Source organism: Scyliorhinus canicula, chromosome 6 (assembly GCF_902713615.1).
Source record: "Scyliorhinus canicula chromosome 6, sScyCan1.1, whole genome shotgun sequence".
NCBI lineage: Eukaryota > Metazoa > Chordata > Chondrichthyes > Carcharhiniformes > Scyliorhinidae > Scyliorhinus > Scyliorhinus canicula.
The window spans coordinates 142,054,552-142,077,999 of NC_052151.1; the positions used below are offsets into that span (position 1 = coordinate 142,054,552).

The 23,448-nt window shown below is 44.8% G+C and overlaps 1 protein-coding gene across 6 annotated transcripts in view; it reads left to right on the forward strand.

The window, feature by feature from the left end:
- Positions 1-23,448, forward strand: part of LOC119967541 (CYFIP-related Rac1 interactor A) — a 335,741-nt gene that overhangs the window by 130,295 nt on the left and 181,998 nt on the right. For 5 of the 6 annotated variants that reach the window (XM_038800233.1, XM_038800232.1, XM_038800230.1 and 2 more), the window contains exon 3: positions 528-583. The gene's annotated coding sequence lies outside the window, so the exon portion shown is untranslated. Of the gene's footprint in view, positions 1-527; positions 584-16,656; positions 16,723-23,448 lie in introns of all 6 variants that reach the window. The other variant, XM_038800231.1, reaches the window with a different exon arrangement.

Genomic DNA, 23,448 nt, shown 5'->3' on the forward strand with positions numbered 1-23,448 from the left:
TTGGTCTGCTTTCAAAGCCAGCAAATTAGCCCTGTGCTAAACAGCCCCATTTTGACGTCAGCCCCGTCTTCAAATTCAAATGTGTTGGAGACCTACAGTGAGCAGCAACGAGATACACCTCTCATTGTGCTGTGTCTGCACACCAAGGGCTGTAACATACAGTTTAAACAACTGCTTAAACACCCTCCAATTTTCGTCTACATTACCGGTAAACCGAAGCTTTTGAGGTGCCTTGATCCCTTCTATTCCACGCTTCGTTGTTTTATCACGCGTTGAGCACAAGGTTTGTTTCCTTTCTTATCCTGCAGAGTTATCTTCAGTGGTTTGAAATTTCTTGTACAAAATCTTCAAGTTCTTGTTAAATAACTTACCTGGTACCATGTCATGTTCTGTAGACTGACTGAAGTGAATGATGAACTACAGAATATGTAGTTTAAAATAATTTATTGTAAAGCAACTGCGTGGTAAGATAACGAGGATAAATAAACTAACAAACAACTAACACTGAACAATCAAATGTTTTACAGGTGCAGATATAATTTGCAAGCAACCCTTTGGCTCCTTCCAGCAAAAATTTGCTCATGTAAGTTTAGTCCTCTTTTTGTTTGCCTTGCTCTTTTTACAGCATCCAGTTTAACTGTACCAACAACTATGCATGGTCCTTATTCTTTTACTTCACAATCAGACAAGCCAATTCTACCTTTTGGTGCCCAACATTGTGAGATCCCACTTTTACTGTTGTTTGCTTCTGATAATGTGATAAAATTAGACTTAGAACAGCATGTCTTTGGTTTGTAGGTGATAGTTATCCCATTTTAACTGCCAAGTATTGTTTCAGTTTGGGCTTCCTCCCAACACTCTTTGTTCATGCTAACAGTAACATGGCAGCAGGCCCACACCTCCTGTGAATTGCAACTTGTATATCTCGAGTAGATTGAATGTGTTAGCGCACACCAAGATTGACAATTCTAATAGGTAGAAAAGCAGCGTGATGACAAATCAAGCTGAACGATATGTATTGTTGACTGTAAAGGATAATTTTACACAGAATCAGTGCAGAATAACGCAGTATTCAGGTTTCTTAGAGAGTACTTGCTGGCTTGTGTAATGAACAATGATTCACTAAATATCTGTAACAAGAGAGCTGACTCAGTTTCTGGCTGGGTAGATAGATCACAATGAATTATAGGTCTGGGGTAACAAAGCTCCTGGGCTAGATTTGGTCAAAAGGTTGGGAGGTACAGATATTTTTCCTTAATTACATCTTGGATTATGTAGGATTACATAGTATATATTGCTCAGAAACAGGCCAGTCAACCCAAGCAAGATCTGCCAGTGCTGTACACCACTGGCCCAGGTTTTAACTTTTCCTTTCAACATCTAGAACATTGAATGATTCTGTTTTGAGATCGGGACAGAGATCAGCCTAGCAGACCTCTCCAGTTGTGATATTAGCCTGTGGGGAATTTTATGTTCCAACAGACAACTTCCAAACTCACAAGTCAACCATTGTGAAGCATAGTATACCTTAATTTTCTAATGTGCAGTGACAAACTGCCGGGGGAAAATTAAAGTGCTGAGCCCCAGTGGGTGACGGTTATGAATAGAAGCAAGATGTTTGATGAAGGAAATGCAGGTGGAAAGGTGAATAATGGTGATGGATGTGTGAGTCAGTTATCTTATGCTGAAAGTTCATGCCAGTGCTGCAGAGAGAGGTTCAGGAAGAAAAGGGATGAACACAGCAAGTAATCGGAGGAACCGGACTTGAAAGTTAACTTTTGAAATGAGAACAGGAAGTAATTTTAAAAAATTTAAACAAGGGATGCTGTCGGCAATGCTGGATAGGCTACCATTTATTGTCTGTGCCTAATTGCCCTCGAGAAGGCAGTGGTAAGCTGCCTGAACATAAGAACTAGGAGTAGGCCATCTGGTCCTTCGAGCCTGCTCCGCCATCCAATAAGATCATGGCTGATCCTTTTGTGGACTCAGCTCTAGTTACCTGCCTTCTCACCGTAACCTTGTATTCCTTTACTGTTCGAAAATCTATTTACCTTTGCCTTAAAAACATTTAATGAGTGGCCTCAGTAGCTTCACCAGGCAGGGAATTCCACAGATTCACGACCCTTTGGGTGAAAAAGTACCTCCTCAACTCTGTCCTAAATCTGTTCCCCCTTATTTTGAGGCTCTGCTCCCTCATTCTAGTTTCACCCGCCAGTGGAAAACCCTCCCTGCTATCAATTCCCTTCATAAGTTTACATGTTTCTATAAGATCCCCCTCATTCTTCTAAATTCCAAAGAATGTAGTCCCAGTCTACTGAGTTTCTCCTCGTATGCCAATCCTCTCAACTCCAGAATCAACCAAGTGAATCTCCTCTGTACACCCTCCAGTGCCAGTACATCCTTTCTTAAGTAAGGAATCCAAAACTACACGGTACTCCAGATGTGTCCTCACCAGCACTCTATGAAGCTGCAACATAACCTCCCTGCTTTTAAACGCCATCCCTCTAGCAATGAAGGCCAAAATTCAATTTGCCTTCCTAATTACTTGCTGCATCTGTAAACCACCTTTTTGCGATCCATGCTGCAATTCTTTACCATTTTAATAATAGTCTATTTGCTGTATTCCTACAAAAATTGATGACCTCACATTTACCAACATTGAACTCTATCTGCCAGACTCTTGCCCATTCACTTAAACTATCTATATCTCTCTGCAGACTTTCAGTGTCCTCTGCACACTTGGCTCTACCACCCATATTAGTGTCATCTGTGAACTTTGACACAGTACACTTGGTCCCTAACTCCAGATCATCTATGTAAATTGTAAACAATTGCGGACCCAACACTGATCCCAGAGGCACACCACTAGCCACTCATCGCCAACCAGAAAATTACCCATTTGTCCCCACTCTTTGCTTTCTGTCAGTTAACCAATCCTCAATCCGTTCTAATACATTACCCGTAACACCATGCACCTTTATCTTATGCAGCAGCTTTTTCTGCGGCACCTTGTCGAATACCTTCCGGAAATCCAGATACAGCACATTCACCGGTTCACCTTTGTCCACCACACTCTTAATGTCCTCAAAGAATTCCACTAAATTAGTCAAACATGATCTGCCTTTCATGAACCCATGCTGTGTCTGCCCAATGGGACAATGTCAATCCAGATGTCTTGTTATTTCTTCCTTAATGATAGATTCAAGCATTTTCCCCACTACAGAAGAAAGACTAACCGGCCTATAGTTACCTGCCTTTTGTCTACCTTCTTTTTTAAACAGTGGCATCACATTTGCTGTTTTCCAATCTGCCGGAACCGCCCCAGAGATCAGCAAATTTTGGTAAATTATCACGAACGCATTTGCTATTTCCCCTGCCAACTCTTTTAGTACCCTGGGATGCATTCCATCAGGGCCAGGAGATGTGTCTACCTTTAACCCCATTAGTTTGCTGAACACTACCTCCTTAAAAAGTCTGACAACACAAGGTTAAAGTGCAACAGGTTTATTTGGAATCACTAACTTTCGGAGCGCAGCTCCTTCATCAGGACTCACTGATGAAGGAGCTGAACTCTGAAAGTTAGTGATTCCAAATAAACCTGTTGCACTTTAACCTGGTGTTGTAAGACTTCTTACTGTGCCCACCCCAGTCCAACACTGGCATCTCCACATCATGACTACCTCCTTAATAGTTTCTAGGTCCTCACCTACCATAGTCTCCTTGCCAACAATTATTGGCATGTTATTTGTGTCTTCCACTGTGAACACCGACGTAAAATACCTGTTCAATGCCTCAGCAATTTCCTCATTTACCATTATTAAATCTCCCTTCTCATCCTCTAAAGGACCAATGTTTACCTTAGCTACTCTTTTTCATTTTAGATATTTGTAGAAACGTTTGCTATCTGTTTTAATATGCTGAGCTAGTTTAGTCTCCTATCTTTTCTCTATAGCTTTTTTGTGGCTTTCTGTTGACCTTTAAAGATTTCCCAATTCTCTAGTTTTCCACTAATCTTTGCCACTTTATATGCATTTTCTTTCAATTTGATACCATCCTTTATTTCCTCAGATATCCATAGCTGTTATCCCTTTTCCTACAGTCCTTCCTTTTCAATGGTATATACTTTTTCTGAGCACTGAAAATGATCTCTTTGAAAGACCTCTCTGTTTCTCAATTGTCCCACCGCAAAGTCTTTGCTCCCAATCTACCCTAGCCAACTCCTCCCTCATCCCATTGTAGTCTCCTTTGTTTAAGCACAAGACACTAGCATTGGATTTTACCTTCTCACACTCCATCTTTATTTTAAATTCAACCATTCTGTGATCGCTCTTCCGAGAGGATCCCTAACTCTGAGAACATTAATTATTCCTTTCGCATTACACAGGACCAGATCTCGGATATTTGCTCCCTCGTAGGTTCCATGAACTCCTTCAGTCCATGTGATGTAGGTACACCCACAGTGCTGTTTGGGTGGAAATTGCAGGATTCTGACCCAGTGACAGTGAAGAACAGTGATATATTTCCAAGCCAGGATGGTGAGTGGCTTGGAGGGGAACTTACATGTGGTGGTGTTCCCACGTATCTGCTGCCCTTGTTTTTCTAGATATTAGCAGTCGTGGATTTGAAGGATGCTCCGTTTTCTCTGTTCCAAGGATAAACCTCAGACCAAACCTCAATAAAGCACCCCTTACAGAATGAATTTGATGATATCGTCCATCTTGAGACTGTATGAGATTGCCATTTGTTGAATTAGGAAGAGTCTTCTGCAGTAGATCCATGGCCGCTCTGAACTAGGTAAAAATGTCACTCATTTTACATAGAAACCACCTGTGTTTAGTTAACTTCTTTAACATAGAGAAACATCGAGGTACTTTACGTAAACCTAGACAATATGTCATAATAGGGGAGGAGTAATCAAAAGCTTTGTCAAAAATGTTCACGAGATTGGAGTCATAGGAACAAACTTTGAAGGAGGTTTGTATGGTTGGAGAAATAGGGAGAAGGAGATGGAAAGATTTAAAGCCAAGGGCAAGAATTTAAATGTTGAGTAGGTGGAGTATTGGAAACCAATGCAGATAGTAAGGACAGGGGTGAGGGGAGAGTTACAGAAGGAGCATCAATATTTTAGACAAGGATATGGATGATAAGACAGCAAGAAAAGCATTGGAGTAATTGATTCTGAAGATGGCAAAGGCATGTATGTATATAGGTGTAGAGGTGGAAATGTTATGGAAGTAGATAGATAAAAGCAAGTACTGCAGATGCTGAAATCTAAAACTAAAATAGAAAATACTGGACAATCTCAGCAGGTCTGACAGGCATCTGTGGAGAGAGAAAGGAGCTAATGTTTCAAGCCTGGTGACTCTGTCAAAACTGGAAAGAACTGGAAATAGGGTTAGATTTATACTGTTGTGGGTGGGTTGTGGAGTAGTAGGGCTGGATAGAGGGCCAGCGATAGATGTCGTTGACAGAAAGACAAAGGAAATGTAAATGGCGTGATCAAGGGTGCAATAGTGGAACATTAAAAGATCAGAATGTGCTAATGGCAGAACAAAGATAAGCAGTGTTAACGGGCGACAGGGAACAGATGGCCCAAGTGGAGGGAGGGGTAACTACGGTGAGGGAAAAACGATTGATGGAAGAAATAAAAATAAATTGATATAAATAAAAATGGGGTGGAGGTGGAGGGAGAGTTCAGTCGGAAGTTGGTGAACTCCATGTTAAGTCCGGTAGGCTCTAATGCCCCTAATCGGAAGATGAGACGCTGCTCCTCCAGTTTGCGTTGGAACATAGAAGTAGGCCAAAGGCAGACATGTGGTCATGAGAGCAGGACAATGAGTTGAAATAGCAAGCAACAGGAAGGTCTGGGTCCTGCTTGTAAACGGACAAAGGTTTTCTGCAAAGTGGTCACCCAGTCTGCGTTAGGTCTACCCAATGTAGAGGAAATACAATGGACCAGATTGAAGGAGGTGCATGTGAAGCACTGCCTCACCTGAAAATTGTTTAGGCCCTTGCATGGTGAGCAGGGAGGAAGTAAAGAGACCTGTTATACCTTCTGCAATTGCAAGGAAAGAGGTGAGGTGTTGGTGGATCCCGGAGGAATGATCCCTTCGAAATACCTGTGGGGGAATGGCACGGTAGCACAGTGGTTAGCAGGGTCAGGGTAAAACAGCACCAGGGTCCCAGGTTCGATTCGAGGCTTGGGTCACTGTCTGTGCGGAGTTTGCACGTTCTCCCCGTGTCTGCGTTGGTTTCCTCCAGATGCTCCCACAAGTCCCGAAAGACGTGCTGTTAGGTAATTTGGATATTCTGAATTCTCCCTCGGTGTACTTGAACAGGTGACGGAGTGTGGCGACTAGGGGATTTTCACAGTAACTTCATTACAGTGTTAATGTAAGCCTACTTGTGACAATAATAAAGATTATTATAAATGCTGACGGCAGAGTGAGGTAAAGATGTGTTTGGTCTTGGCAACTTGCTGGGGTTGATTTGTTCGATGCAAAGGCTGGTGGGGTGAAAAGTGAGAACAATGGGGATCCTATGAAAATTGCTTATTGTCACAAGTAAGCTTCAAATGAAGTTACTGTGAAAATTCCCTCGTCGCCACATTCCGGCGCCTGTTCGGGGAGGCTGGTATGGGAATCGAACTATGCTGCTGGCCTGCCTTGGTCTGCCTTCAAAGCCATCGATTTAGCTCTGTGCTAAACCAACCCCTATCCTGGTTTTGAAGGGAGGGGAAGGGAAAAGAGCAGACGTGCAAGAGATGGGTTCTGTCAACCACAGCGGGTGGAAAGCCACGATTAAGGAAGAATAAAAACATGTCAGGAGCACTGCTTTGGAAAGTGGCATCATAGGAACAGATATGATAAAGGCGAAAAAACTGGGAAAATCGAATGGAATCCATATAGAATGTGGGGTGCAGCTAGGAGTCGGTAGGCTTGTAATTGTTACTAGTGGACAATATATCCCCAGAAATTGAGATAGAGGAGTCAAGGAAGGGAAGGGAAGTGTCAGAGATGGATCATGTAAAGGTGATAGAGGAGTGGAAATTAGAAGCAAAATTAATAAAGTTTTACAGATCCAGGTGGGAATAGTCGTCAATGTACCGATGTGTTGTGGGATAGGGTTGGAGTAGGACTCGGAACAGGGAATTTCCACATACCCCATTAAGAGACCAGCAAAACTGGGACCCATGCGGGTACTCATTGCCACTCCTTTGGTTTGGAGGAAGTGAGTCATGTTCAAGGAGAAATTGTTCAGTGAGGGGACAAGTTCAGCCAGATGGTGGTGGATGGGGATTGTTTAGGCCTCTGTTCGAGGAAGAAGCGGAAAACCCTCAGAACATGTTGGTGGGGAATGAAGGTATAAATGGATTGGACGTCCATGGTGATGAGGAGGCAGTTAGTGCTGGGGATCTGGAAGTTTTGATATAATTTGGACATTAGAGGAATTGCGGATGTAGGTGGGAGGGGACTGGACAAGAGAGTATGGAGTCAAGATAGAAAGAAATGGTGAGGCGGGAACAAGCTGACACGATGGGTCTACTGGGACAGTTCTGTTTATGGATACAGGGGAGGAGAAGTGGGCTATCTGGGGCTGGTAGACTGAAGTTGGAAGCTAAGGATCAAAGAACTTCAGAGGAGATGAGGTCAGAGATAGACCTGGAAACAGTGGCTTGATGCTCAGTGGTGTGGTCATGGGCCAGGAAGAGGTAGGCGTAAATGGCTGAGAGTTGACGCTCTGCCTCTGCGAAGTAGAGGTTAGTATGTCAGACAACAACAGCCCCATTCTTGTCACCGGGTTTGATTTCCAGGTCAGGGTTGGACTAAAAGAGTGGAATGCGGCAAGTTCAGAAGGTGACAGGTTAGAGTGGATGAGAGAAGCAGAAAAATTGAGACGGTCGATGTCACACCGACAGTTCTCAACAAACGATCATGAGCAGGTAAGCAGCCAGAGGGAGAGGTCAAGGTGAAAGGAAATTGCTGGAATGTGTAAAAGGATCTGTTGAATGGGGAGAGACTCCTGCTCTAAGAAGTTAGCACGGAGACGAAATAGGGCTCGAAATCCATTGAGGTCAGTTGCAAGTATATGAAGTCCCATCCTTTGCTGAGTACAGCACATTTAGCCTCAGAGAGGTGAAGATCCAAAGGTATAGTGAATAGACAGCAAGGGCTGGGGTTAGAAACAATGGCTCTGAGGTACGGGAAAAGTTGGAGTGTCCTGGATGGATATTGGTATCACTGAGTCATTGGAGCTTGTGTTCTTTAACATCTGAAAAGAAGAGAAAAGGTTTCTTGTTTGGGCGTTGCATGAGATGGAGAATGAAATTAAACTGGGGACAAGGAGAGCTTTGAGATAGGGTGAGTTGGCACTGCTGGAGCAATATATTTGGTATGTGCATATGGCGGCGCATGGCGCCGAGTGTGGATCTTCGGGTGTGGTGAGGCAGTAGTCTGAGGAAAGTTGTATGTCCTGGATATACCTTTAATCCTGGGTGGATTACTGGCGGGAAGTAGTCTTTGTGATGGAGTGGATCTGGGAGTCAAAAACTGGGTTAACTCAAACATGATGCTAAGGTTCTAAACTGTATGGATCAGCTTAAACTGTGACTCGTGTGTTTTGGTGAAGGGATAGAATATCTGGGGACTGTTGTCGATGGCTTTGGGCATCTATTATTTAGTGCGAAGGATGTTAGCCAGATGCAACACAAGTTGTTAGACAAGGCAGCTTTACCTCAGTAAAATGGAAGAAGAGGTGACTAAAGATGGATCAGTTAGAAGAGGTGACATTGCAGAACTGAGAAAGGAAGCCTTTGTATTGTTTCGGTTGTTGGTGCCAGAAAGTTGTTATACACATAAAATGTTCCAAGTTCCGGTCGAGCACACGGAAGACAGACAATAAAGTTTTACCATCCCTACTCCTGCAAAATATTTAAACCTTTCTTCAGGAGAAGTGTACATACTACAGGGGAACTATATTTGACCGGGTATCCTATTGAATGAGATTGCCAGTTAGTTTTAAATTAGAGTTTGTTTTGTGTTCGAGTCCTGACCCAGTGGCAACATATAAGATTGAAATTTCATGTCCATGAGAAAGTAAGATTTCATCTCATTCATTTAAATGAAATGAAACATAGATCCTAAAGGTATAACTTAGTGTGTTAAATCACTGTGAAATCCGACCCTTTACTTTCAGGTCCTTGTTTTTCAATGATATAATATATCAACTATCAATTGTTCTACCAAACCAGGAAAAATCAATGCATTAAGCAGTTCTCTATTTTTTTTCATACTTCTGACCCATATGTCAACCATTGAAACAAAAGGGAAGAATTAAAAAAAAAGATATTCTCAAACTTTCTGGTAATGTTTTGTTTACAATACTCTTCAAGACTTGGTGAATAAAAATTTACCTTTCGAATGGCAAAAGTTTGTACAAAAATAATGAGCATTGAAGATTTAAATAAAACTATAAACGGCATATTAACTATGATGAGAGATCTCTATTTTCATTATGAACTCCATAATAACAAGGCAGCTTGGAGTTGATGCTTTAATATCTGTGGCAATAAATCCTATTATATTGGAAAAGATGATTATGAAAACCGCATCTTGCAGATGCTAAGTCATGAAATTCAAATTAACCTCGATGTTAAACAGCTTAAGGCGTTTGTTAATGTATCACTTTTAGCTGTGTGGCATTGTGGGTGGATTAGAACAAATTAGTTACTGTAAAATATACGCGAAGTAGGGAGTGCAACTGCTAGATATAAGATTAAGTTTAAATGCTTATGATCTGGAGGGAGACCATTGTGACGACCCTGTTAGGGACTGTTAATTTTTTACAGAAAATATCTGAACACCCAGTAATTAACTGACACAACTACACCACAAGATTTCAGGTTTTAAAAAAAATAACTTTATTGTATATGAAAACTGAACGGCCTGCTTCTTTCAGCAGACACAAACAAAACAAAAGAACCTTCCAATTAATGCTCTACCCTGAATCACTATCTCCATGGCAATTTGACATACCCAAGAGAAATAAAAATTAATTACTTTTTTCAAAATTTTCCTTGATTCTGGGAACCATTTGAATAATTTCTAGCTCTAATGGAGTTGAACTATCATGTTTCCTAGAATTGCTAGCTCTTGGCCCCTTCTTTGGAGATAATTTAGACATTCTGGCTCGACAAAGATGTCCAGAAATGGGTCATTCATTGTTAAATGTTTACACCTTTCCCTCTGACCTTGTAAATTAAGCATAGGGTACATTTTAACTGTAATTAATTCCCAGCTTATTTGAATTTCTCATTCAGAATTATAGCCAGTTTCTTGATCAGGATTTTCATTTGTCTTGCATTTGACACTTTAATTTCCTAAAGCTAGAGATTACATTCTAACGCATGTGAATTAAAAGCTAGATATTCACATCGCCATTAACTATTTAAAAAAATTCAAACACCCAGTTTTAACTGAAAAACTCATGCCACAAGATTTAATGTTTTAAACAAAAATGTTTACTGTACAAGAGTTAAACAAGGCAAGTACTGCTAACTTAATATATTTTGTAAACACTTTAGATGTTAAACCCAAAAGTCTCAACATACCACTTCCTGTTTGGCTTTTTATTTCACCCAAGAGTTTCCCTATACATTGCCGGATCTTGCGGGTTCCTTCACTTCTGGGACCAAACCAAAATATGCCACAGATTTTTGACTCTGTTCAGTTTTCCCTCTGACGCTTAGACTTTCAGAATATTTTCTCTGTCTGTCTCTCTCTTTCTCTCTGCCTGTCTGTCTCTCCCTCTGCCGGTCTCTGTTTCTCTCTCTCTCTCTCTCTCTCTCTCTGCCTATCTCTCTCTGTGTCTCTTTGTCTGACTCTTTGTCTGACTTTCTGTCTGACTCTCTCTTTGTGTCTTTCTCTCTCTCTCTCTCTTTGTGTGTCTCTATCTCTGTGTCTCTCTCTCTCTCTTTGTGTGTCTCTCTCTCTCTCTTTGTGTGTCTCTCTCTCTCTTTGTGTGTCTCTCTCTCTTTGTGTGTCTCTCTCTCTTTGTGTGTCTCTCTCTCTTTGTGTGTCTCTCTCTCTTTGTGTGTCTCTCTCTCTCTTTGTGTCTCTCTCTCTCTCTCTCTTGTGTGTGTCTCTCTCTCTTGTGTCTCTCTGTTTTTCTCTGTCTCTCTCGCTCTCTGTCTCTCTCGCTCTCTGTCTGTGTGTGTGTCTCTCTGTCAATCTATCTGTCCGCCTGTCCCTCTGTCCCCGCCTGGCCCCCCTCTGTCCCCGCCTGGCTCCCCTCTCTCCCCGCCTGGCCCACCTCTCTCCCTGCCTGCCCCCCCTCTCTCCCCGCCTGGCCCCCTCCCCTCTCCCTGCCTGGCCCCCTCCCCTCTCCCTGCCTGGTGTCCCCCCCCCTCTCTTCCCCCCCTGGCCCCCCCCTCTCTCCCCGCCTGCCCCCCCCTCTCTCCCCGCCTGCCCCCCCTCTCTCCCCGCCTGCCCCCCCATCTCTCCCCGCCTGCCCCCTCTCCTCTCCCCGCCTGCCCCCTCTCTCTCCACCTGCCCCCCCCTCTCTCTCCGCCTGCCCCCCCCTCTCTCTCCACCTGCCCCCCCTCTCTCTCCGCCTGCCCCCCCCTCTCTCCGCCTGCCCCCCCCCTCTCTCTCCGCCTGCCCCCCCCCTCTCTCCCCGCCTGGCCCCCCCCTCTCTCTCCGCCTGGCCCCCCCCCTCTCTCTCCGCCTGGCCCCCCCCTCTCTCTCCGCCTGGCCCCCCCCCTCTCTCTCCGCCTGACCCCCCTCTCTCTCCGCCTGCCCCCCCTCTCTCTCCGCCTGGCCCCCCCCTCTCTCTCCACCTGGCACACCCCTCTCTCCGCCTGGCACCCCCCTCTCTCTCCGCCTGGCCCCCTCTTCTCTCTCCACCTGCCCCCCCCTCTCCACCTGCCCCCCCCCCTCTCCACCTGTTTCCCCCCCCCCCCCCCCCCCCCCCCCGCCTGCCCCCCCCCCTCTCTCTCTCTCTCTCCCTGCCTGGCCCCCCCTCTCTCTCTCCCCGCCTGGCCCCCCCTCTCCCTTCACACCTGGCCCCCCCCTCTCCCTCCCCGCCTGCCCCCCCCCCCTCTCTCTCTCTCTCTCTGTCCGTCTCTTCTGTCCATCTTGTCATAATATACACACAAGTATATGATGGTGCACAGACAGGCAGTGATTGACACACAGGATGACCAATGAACACAGCAGCCAATCACCAGACAGTACACGGCCACTACAAAGCCAGAGGGCACTAGTTTTCCCGCTCTCTTGGGATGCAGCCTCTGAGACAGCCAGAGCCCGTGTAGCAACAACTCGAACATCTACCATGTGGTAGTAAGATAGTCTGGTCAGGTTAGTCTCAGGTCTCCAGTCAACTCAGCATAGTGTCAACCCACAGTTCAAGTATGTTTAACAGTTGGTAGTTCAATAAAATAGAGTTGCATTTCTCCAAGTGTTGGAAGCCTGTCTCTCTCACTGCTATGATAAACGCAATCCTCACAGACCCAGCATACCCAACACATCACATCTCTCCCTCTCTCTCTTGCTCTCTTCTGCCCTCTATTTTTTGATCTCTTTCGCTCTCTCTCGCTCTCTTTCGCTCTCTCTCGCTCTCTTTTGCTCTCTCGCTCTCTTTTGCTCTCTCGCTCTCTTTTGCTCTCTCGCTCTCTTTTGCTCTCTCGCTCTCTTTTGCTCTCTCGCTCTCTTTTGCTCTCTCGCTCTCTTTTGCTCTCTCGCTCTCTTTTGCTCTCTCGCTCTCTTTTGCTCTCTCGCTCTCTTTTGCTCTCTCGCTCTCTTTTGCTCTCTTTTGCTCTCTCGCTCTCTTTTGCTCTCTCGCTCTCTTTTGCTCTCTCGCTCTCTTTTGCTCTCTCGCTCTCTTTTGCTCTCTCGCTCTCTTTTGCTCTCTCGCTCTCTTTTGCTCTCTCGCTCTCTTTGCTCTCTCGCTCTCTTTTGCTCTCTCGCTCTCTTTTGCTCTCTCGCTCTCTTTTGCTCTCTCGCTCTCTTTTGCTCTCTCGCTCTCTTTTGCTCTCTCGCTCTCTTTTGCTCTCTCGCTCTCTTTTGCTCTCTCGCTCTCTTTTGCTCTCTCTCTTTTGCTCTCGCTCTCTTTTGCTCTCTCGCTCTCTTTTGCTCTCTCGCTCTCTTTTGCTCTCTCGCTCTCTTTTGCTCTCTCGCTCTCTTTTGCTCTCTCGCTCTCTTTTGCCTCTCTCGCTCTCTTTTGCTCTCTCGCTCTCTTTTGCTCTCTCGCTCTCTTTTGCTCTCTCGCTCTCTTTTGCTCTCTCGCTCTCTTTTGCTCTCTCGCTCTCTTTTGCTCTCTCGCTCTCTTTTGCTCTCGCTCCCTTTTGCTCTCTCGCTCCCTTTTGCTCTCTCGCTCCCTTTTGCTCTCTCGCTCTCTTTTGCTCTCTCGCTCTCTTTGCTCTCTCGCTCTCTTTTGCTCTCTCGCTCTCTTTTGCTTCTCTCGCTCTCTTTTGCTCTCTCGCTCTCTTTTGCTCTCTCGCTCTCTTTTGCTCTCTCGCTCTCTTTTGCTCTCTCGCTCTCTTTTGCTCTCTCGCTCTCTTTTGCTCTCTCGCTCTCTTTTTGCTCTCTCGCTCTCTTTTGCTCTCTCGCTCTCTTTTGCTCTCTCGCTCTCTTTTGCTCTCTCGCTCTCTTTGCTCTCTCGCTCTCTTTTGCTCTCTCGCTCTCTTTTGCTCTCTCGCTCTCTTTTGCTCTCTCGCTCTCTTTTGCTCTCTCGCTCTCTTTTGCTCTCTCGCTCTCTTTTGCTCTCTCGCTCTCTTTTGCTCTCTCGCTCTCTTTTGCTCTCTCGCTCCCTTTTGCTCTCTCGCTCCCTTTTGCTCTCTCGCTCCCTTTTGCTCTCTCGCTCCCTTTTGCTCGCTCGCTCCCTTTTGCTCGCTCGCTCCCTTTTGCTCGCTCGCTCCCTTTTGCTCGCTCGCTCTCTTTTGCTCGCTCGCTCTCTTTTGCTCTCTCGCTCTCTTTTGCTCTCTCGCTCTCTTTTGCTCTCTCGCTCTCTTTTGCTCTCTCGCTCTCTTTTGCTCTCTCGCTCTCTTTTGCTCTCTCGCTCTCTTTTGCTCTCTCGCTCTCTTTTGCTCTCTCGCTCTCTTTAGCTCTCTCGCTCTCTTTAGCTCTCTCGCTCTCTTTTGCTCTCTCGCTCTCTTTTGCTCTCTCGCTCTCTTTTGCTCTCTCGCTCTCTTTTGCTCTCTCGCTCTCTTTTGCTCTCTCGCTCTCTTTTGCTCTCTCGCTCTCTTTTGCTCTCTCGCTCTCTTTTGCTCTCTCGCTCTCTTTTGCTCTCTCGCTCTCTTTTGCTCTCTCGCTCTCTTTTGCTCTCTCGCTCTCTTTTGCTCTCTCGCTCTCTTTTGCTCTCTCGCTCCCTTTTGCTCTCTCGCTCCCTTTTGCTCTCTCGCTCTCTTTTGCTCGCTCGCTCTCTTTTGCTCGCTCGCTCTCTTTTGCTCGCTCGCTCTCTTTTGCTCTCTCGCTCTCTTTTGCTCTCTCGCTCTCTTTTGCTCTCTCGCTCTCTTTTGCTCTCTCGCTCTCTTTTGCTCTCTCGCTCTCTTTTGCTCTCTCGCTCTCTTTTGCTCTCTCGCTCTTTTCCTCTCTCACTCTTTCTCTGCGAGGGTTCCATTGCTGATCACTTCCACTAGCTTCACAAAGCAGACCTAACTATTTTAATTTCTCATGAATTTGGACTTTTCATTTAAACCAGGAAGACCCCTCGTTCCTAATGGTGTCAGCACTTCTTATTCTAGCTGCTAACAAATACACAACTGCTTTCTCCCAGTCTACCGAGCGGCTTCTGTGAAAAATCAGGGATAAAATCAAACTGAAGGGTAGGTCTCTGCAACCAATCCCCATGGCAATGAGCCTTACCTCCGATGCCCCAGATAGAGATTTAAACTAATTAATCTCAATTTTAAATCTGTCCTTTGACCTGAAAAGTATATGGATACATTTCAAGACTCAAAAGAGGCTACCTATTGTTTAAGTTTTCCACTTCTAACTTTGACCTTACTAAATAAACAGAGGCCACGCTTTGAAATGCAAACACTTTCTCACCTCCCAAACTAGATGCTTCCATCACTTAAAAAAAATTCAATCTATAAATTAAAAATGTTATTCCTATACAATATGAATCATGAAATTAGACATTTTTGCAACATTGGGTAGCTTTACCCTTCGATGTGACACATAGCTAAGGCCCGGTATAGATAAAGATCTTCCCCAGAAAAATACGTGAAGTAAAATTCGAACTCACTCTCGCACAACTTTATATTGTTTGGAAACATTATGGCCGTGATCTACTAGCCATGTCACGCCCGACCAGGTGTGCGGCGTGGGTGGTAGATGCCCCTCTGGGGCAGAAAGGCACCTGGGGTTGTATCCTGGGCCATCTGAGGCCCCAGGATAGTCATGGATAGGACACGGTACCCTTCTTGCTCTCCTGCTGGAATATGGATACCTTTACACTGCCACCCTGGCACTGCCAAGATTCCTGGATGGCATCACGCCAGCAAGAACACTCCAAGGCTGCCAGGGTGGCCGTGCCAGAGGTGGCACTGCCAAGGGTCAGGGCCTGAGGGGGGCCATGTCCATGAAAGGATGATTGAGAGGGGGTATGAAGGGTGGTGGGGGGGATACATGGCAGGTAAGTAGGGGCCTCTCGGAAGTTGTGGGAATGACAGATGGGGGGTCCTGTAAGGGGAGGTCTGGGGGGTCTGAAGACGGGGGTGGGGTTGGTGCCGTCAAGGACTGCATAGCGGGGCGTCCTCACTTGGTGGGGCGGGGGGGGGGGGTGGAGAAGGTTGTGGGTTAATGTGGGTGGGGGGGTGCATTGCCCAAGGGTGGGTGTGTGGGGGCACCTTAAGCTCACTTAAAGTTTGGAGCACCCTTTCAAAATGTTGGCCCGATCTCCTGAGGAGCCGGACCAGCCAGCAAGTTCAGCTCCCCACTGATGAAAATCATTCCAAGTGTGGGCTAAACTAGTGATAAGCTCCCCAGAGCCCAAAAAAGTGAAGTTAGATAAGTTAGAAAGTATGGTTAGATCGTGGTGGGGAACTTGCCAGCAGACCCAGTGGGAAACTCCCAGCAAAATCCGCCACAAATGACATTTAGAAATGTTTCCATTTGATAGAGCCCTATATTGTCAGGAACCACTTGTTTTCCAAACCTCTAATGAGCCAGAACAGTGGGATTTAACATGGTGTGACAAAAAGTATAATCCTATAGCAAAAAAGGAGACTATTTGGCCCAACATGGCTAGGCCAATTGTATTAAAAGTGCTTTCCAATGAGTCCCATTCCCCTGCTGCTTACTCATAATCTTGAAATGTTTTCCTTTACAGTTACATGTTCAATTCTCTTTTGAAGCTATTGAATGAATCTGCTTCCACCAGCATCCCCCCCTTCTCTCCCCCCACCACCCACCCACTCACCCACCCACACACCCACACTCTGCCAGACATTGCATTCCAGAGCATAACTCGCTGCCTTTAAAAAAAATCATCTCCCCCACTGCTCTATGGTTCTGTCAATTGGCTGCCACCTGTGTCCTTTGGTTAATGACCTTCCTGCCAGTGAAAATAATTGCTCCTTATTTAGTCCATCAAAATTCCCTCAGAACTCTGAACATCTTTATTAAATCTCTGCCTAATGTTTTCTTTAAGGTGAACACCCCAAACTTCTCTACTTTCTCCACAAAGGTGAAGGTTCTCATTGCTGGTATTATTCTGGTGAGTCTCCTCTGCACCAAAGCCTGAACATCAATAATGTCTCAGTGAAATACAGATACATTCATCATGCAGATTTTGGAAGCTGAGGGCATCTTGGACAGCAACTTACACATTTCTGCAATTAATTACATGTTTGAAATTGTTTGAAGTTGCTGTGCAATTTACATTTTGTTTCACAATCTGGTCCAATGTATATACAATTATGTTCTAATTCTAGACCGACCTAGTTACACAAAGGCAGAATTTTCCATTCTGATGAGTGTGGTGGGAAAGTTGGAGTGATTCTTGTTGGGCGGCAGAGTGGCTAAACACTTATGATTTTCCGCTTTTCAGCTAATTGTGCATTAGCGAGGAGCTTGGAGAACCTCATGATGGGGCATTTAGGATGTCACCCGCAATGCTGTTACCTCATGGGATTGAAGGTTATGGTGCCTTTTCAAACGGTACCTCGACAGACGATTTACTCTTCCGTGGATAGCCTTAACTCTTGCTCCTGGACAGTCTTTAACTCTTCAACTCAGTTCCTTGACTCCCCCTGCCAAACCTGCCTTCACCTCACCCATCACTGCCGGTCATGCATTCCGTGCCAGACTTGGTGCAGGTGATGCTACAGGCAGCTCATATTTAGCATTATTTCTCCCACACTGGACATAGTAAGGATGGTAAAGGAAGGCAAAAGCAACTGACCTCCAAGCCATGGTTGAAGTGAAGTTCACCAAATGCATACCACTTATATACAATCGTAAACCGGACCATTCTAAATTTCCATTGGCGGAGCACTTAATTTGGAGGTGCAATGATCCTGAACGAGCTTCTCCCAGGACCCAAAGTCGATATCAAACTCCGGATTGCTTCCCTCTTGAATTTTACAAGCAGTTTGCTGGTCAGTTGGTCCCACTTCTGCAGCATATGTTTAATGATTCATGTGGCCAGCCATGCTGGCGCAGGCATTGATTTCTTTGATCTTGAAGAAGGGCAAGGATTCCATGGAATGTGGGTAATATCGGCCTATTTCGTTGTTAAAAGCTGACGCTAAATGGTTGGCTAAGGTGTAGGCAATGAGGTTGCCTACCTGGGTTGATTTCGGAAGAACAGACTGGATTTGTTAAGGGCCGGCATTGTCGGTCAATATTCGGAGATTGTTAAATGTGGTGTTGTCACCCTCCTTGGGTACCAAGCCAGAGGTGATTATTTTGATGAACGCAGAGAAAGTGTCCCATAGGGTTGAGTGGGGGTACCTCTTTTAGATCCTTGCGCGATTTGGCTTCAGGCCAAAATTTATTTAATGGATTAGGCTTTTGTATAGGGCCCCCACTGTGAGTGTATGGACTAATGCCCTGAGCTTGGGTTATTTCCAATTGAGCTGGGGTACAAGTCCATTGTATCCGCTTTTGTTTCCTGCTGGCCATTACATTGAGGTCGTCTATCAGATGAAGGTTACGGAGCATGGGGGGGGAGGAGGCATTGGATGTCCTTATTTGCAGACAATTTGTTACTGCATATCACGGACCCACTTTCCAGTGTGGGGGAGATAATGCAGTTGCTCAGGTAGTTTGGCTCCTTTTCGGGGTACAAGCTGAACCTGGGCAAGAGTGATATTTTCTGGTGAACCTCCCTGGGGAGGCTGCAGTTTCCTCCTACCAGGACTAACTTCCGGTATCTGCTCCACAAACGTAACTTTTCTAGTTTGGTGGATGGGGTGAAGACCAATTTGAAAAGATGGGATGCCCTCCCTCTGACCTTAGCGGGTAGGATACAGATGGTGAGGATGAATATTCTCCTGAGGTTTTTGATTTTTTTTCAATGCCTCCATTTGTTTCGTATTTTCTTCCCAAGGCTTTCTTTTTCAGGGTTAATAATTTGATATCTTTCTTCATTTTCTTCATTTCCCCGGTAGAATCATAGTGCAGAAGAAACCCAATCGGCCCATCGAGTCTGCACTGCCCCTCTGAAAGAGCACCCTACCCAAGGTCAGGCCCCCACCCTATCCCCGTAACTCCACCTAATCGTTTAGACACTAAGGGATAATTTAGCATGGAAAATCTACCTAACCTTCATATCTTTGGACTGTGGGAAGAAACTGAGCACCCGGAGGAAACCCAGGCAGACACTGGGAGAAAGTGCAAACTCCACACAGGGGCCTGTCCTTGGTCGAGTTAAAGATAACTGATGTCTGTGGGCAAATGTTGGCGGCAGAGCAGGCATCGTAGGAGGAACGAAAGAGGAAGTGGGAGGGTGAGCTGGGTTTGGTCTTTGGTGGGGGGGGGGGGGGGGGAAAGAGTGTGGAGTGAGGCTCTTCACAGGGTCAACTTCACATCCTCATGTGCGAGGTTAACCCTGATCCAGTTCGAGGTGGTGCATAGGGCGCATGTGAGTAGGCGCGTAGAAGTGTTTTTTTCTCGGGGATAGAGAATAGGTGTGAGCAGTGCTCTCGGGGGCCAGCGAATCATACGCTCATGTTTTGGGTCTTGCACAAAGCTTGTTAGTTTCTAGGTCTCCTTTTCTGATACGACGTCAGAGATTTTGGACGTTCAGCTGGAGCTGTGCTCGTTGGTGTCAATTTTTGGAGTATCGGACTCGACGGTACTGCAGACGGGATGAGGGCAGGTGTCCTCACCTTCGCCTCGCTAATAGCACGGAGGTGAGTTCTTTGTGGCTGGAGGTCCCCGGTGCCATGCAAGGTCTCTGCTTGGTTGGGTGACCTGATGGAATTTTTGCACTTTGAGAAAATCAAGTACACCATGAGGGGGTCGGTGAAATGGTTCTACTCGAGGGGGCAGCCCTTCTTCTCCTTTTTCAGAGAATTGATTGCTGTTAGCTGTTGGGAGTGGTGGGGTTTTCAAGAATCATAGGAGGCCATTCGATCCATCGAGTCAGCACTGGCTCCTGGGATGAGCACCCTACTTAGTCCCATGCCTCCACCCTATCCCCGTAACCCAATAATCCCATCTAACCTTTTGGACACCAAGAGGTATTTAGCGTGGACAATCCACCTAACCTACACATCTTTGGACTGTGGGAGGAAAGCCGAGCACCCGGATGAAACCCCCACAGACACGGGAGAATGTGCAAACTCGACACAGTCACCTGAGGCCGGAATTGAACCTGGGACCTTGGAGCTATGAGGCAGCAGTGCTAACCACTGTTTTGTTTTCTTTAAGGGGCGTGAGGGGGGATGGTGGAGTGCGATGGGTATTTGGGTGGATGCACTTCTGGTATAATATGGTGTTGGGATTTGCTGTATTGTTGTTTTTGTTGTCATGAAAATGTTGTTTGAATAAAAATATTTTTTAAAATACAGGTCAAATCTCAGTGGGCTATTTAGCAGCCTATCAATCGTCTCTACTGTTGAAAATGTAATGAAAGAAATCCTCAATCCTGCCATCAATTGACTGCAACCTGTCAACAAGCATCTCACTGATGCTAAGTTTGAGAATAACCATCCTGCACCAAATGTCAGCTTTTATCCAGATGCTAGAGCTGAATGTTTTCACTCTTATGGCTCTATAATGTCACTTCAGTATTTTTTTTTGGGGGGTCATAAAAAAGAGCAAATTGTTTCCTTTTTCATTTCCTCCTTTGAAAACCTGTTAATTTTAGAGCATTACGGCGCTGAGAATCCGGGTTCAATCACTGTCCGAGTGGAGTTTGCACGTTCTCCACGTGTCTGCATGGGTCTCACCCCACAACCCAAAATTGTGCAGGGTAGGTGCATTGGCCATGCTAAATTGCCCCTTAATTGGAAAATAAAATTGAACCTTAACTATGAACTAGGTTCTGTGTATTATGGATTTATTATGCTGAAGTAATAGAAACTTCTTACCATGACAAAAACATTCTCAAAAATTCAGAGGTATTTGGAAGGGGTACTTGTATGGAAAGTGGAACCCTTCAGGAGAGATTGGTGAGCATTTTGCCAAATGTATTAAAGCTTGTGAAAAATTGTAAATCGGGTCTTCACTTTTTTCGTTGCCTGATGTGTTATCTTAGCTTTCCTGAGTCTCTGTTTGTCTGTACAATTATCGACAGAATTAAACTTGGCTAACAGTAAACAGTCTGGGAAAAAAAGTATGCACGCAGGCGCTATTGAGGCAAGCGAGATTTAGATTTTAATGTCTAATTGTACTGTTTGTAAGATTTTTTTTTCAGCACTATAAATTTTGGAAATGTATCCAGATTTTTATTGTTGGTGGCTTGAGGTCCACCTGTGAGGTTTAAAAAAAGAAGTAACAGAATGGTCCATCTACTTGTTAAGGCCCACATTTTATTTTGAACCTTCAAAAAGTTCAGTTTAGTATACTGATGTTAAACTAGTGGTGCACATCTGTCATTGATCATATCTGTTTTGAGTGAGCCAGTAAAATCTTGTACAGCTTTGTAGTAACAGTCATCTGATTATGGAGACCACATGTGAAGTAATCCTCAAATAACACATTGAGCTTCATGCAGAGAATGCCTTCCAGTGAATTGGACAATAGTCTGACCTGAGCTATGAGGACCAGAATGGGTGAAGAGGAAAATATGTGTGTGTGTGTCTCCCTGCCAAGTAAGGTATAGTGTAAAGGTTGCGAATTACATTAATAATTTATTGTGTGATCAGAGAATGTGTTTTCAATTTATTTGGTTACCTGAGGTACATGTGCCCGTGCACATCTATTGTCCAAACGAAAGCCTAAGGTTCACCAAAACAAGCATAACGCGGTGTTCTCAGTCAGGCAACAATCAAGGATTTGCAATTAGAATTTAATCCTCAAAATGGTGATAAAGATCTGCGGATCCAATGTAATAATAACAGAATTTGGATTAAGAATTTATAGTCTTTAAATTTGCTGTTATAGTTGAAACAAATTCTTCTGTACTTTTAAGTTGAAACAGCATGAATGTTAGCTGTAAATCCGGCAGCCTGACAATAAGTGGGAATCACCTCGAAAATGACTTGAATGTCATTTTGGGCAGATTATGTGGGGTGATTCCCGCTGAGTATTTGGGCACGATCCAGATCTGTATTCACCCACACTTGGTCATTTTTTTTTTGGAGCTTGGGGAGATTCTCAGTGAAAAATCCCACCCATAGAATTTTTTTTCTGCAGTGATGAACTAAAGATGTCATCGAGAGAGACTACTCAATGTTAGGTTGAGGGTTCCCTACAGCCCCCATCCACGGACTTTGCGACTGCCCGCAGACATGGGGAACGCCCCCAAACCTCAACCCCAGAGAGGCAACCCATCTTCCTCCTCCCCCACACCCCATCACTAAAAGTCCATCCCCCCCATCACTAAAAGTAACCCCCCTCCCCCCACCATACCCATGTTTTTGGGCTTTCCTGCTGTGCACCCAGTGTAACAGGGTTGGCAGCGAGCGCAATCTGGTGGGAAAATCGCACCCGATAGATTTGATCACATGCAACCATTGCAAGCCTGAAGGGATTATTACTTGGAGTTTCAAAATATTCAATATTTTTATATGGTGAGGAGCAGCAAAAAGTTTGCAATTTTCTCCTTTGCACTACCAAAGTGATAACAAGCATAACCTGTTAATGTGCCGAATGGCATGCTTTGATAGAATCCTGTGATTGCCCAGATGATTCAAATGCAGGAATTTCCTGATTTGTGCAAATGTTGATAATATTTGCGCAATAGGTTGGTTGGCCATGATAAATTGCCCTTCGTGTCCAAAATTGCCCTTGGTGTTGGGTGGGGTTACTGGGTTATGGGGATAGGGTGGAGGTGTTGACCTTGGGATGGGTGCTCTTTCCAGGAGCTGGTGCAGACTCGATGGGCTGAATGGCCTCCTTCTGCACTGTAAATTCTATGATAAAAAGCATTTGCTTTGCCATTTGAAGTCCTCTTCAAAAGTAAAAACAAAATGCATTTAAATTCAGCATTATTTTACAGAAGATTTTTCTTGGAACTCAAACCAAGTTGAATACAGGTTCTCCAATTGTTTTGTAATAGGTGATTTCTTTATCTTTTTTTTATAGGATGCGAGCAATGTTCTTTGACATTATTGACCCAAATTACTTCCTGGCTGACTGATATTTTTTTTAAACAGCAGATATGTAAGGTGCCTTTAACAGCACTGTGGGATTGCATGCATCAGTTCAAGGCCAGCCCTCTTGCTGTATCTGAGAGAAAGGCTTCTATTTATATAATGCCTTATTATGTCTAGCAGAAAATTTCACACACTGAATTATTTTAGAGCATTGAGAGTGTTAAGTAGGCAAACGGGTGCCTGTTTTGCATATCCAGCAAACAACCTGTTAATTTTCCCTCTGCTATATTGACTGAGGGAGTACTGTTAACTCAAAGATGGGAAGAGTGATCGGTTCTTCAGATAGCCACATGGAATATTTAAAAACCACCTAAATCAGTGGAACAGGCGAACGAGGGAAGGCAAGTGACACTTTGTCAGTAATGCAATGAAATGTCAGTCTGGATTATGTGCTCCCGTCCTGGCATGGAATTTGATTCCACAACCCTGACTCAGAATTAAGAGTGATATGTGAGAAAACATTAAGTTATGCCTCATGTGAACCAAGTGTGAAAGAACATACAGCTGGAAATGCAACAAACCAGATGTGCCTCATTACAAATAGTCTGTTACTGGGTTGTTTATACTGAAGTAAATATTTAAAATGATAGTCTATTGCATGCGAAGATTCAGCCCTTCAGTAAGTTCAAAGGTAGATTGCAGTTTTTAATTTTTTTCTTGGCAAATTATAAGAT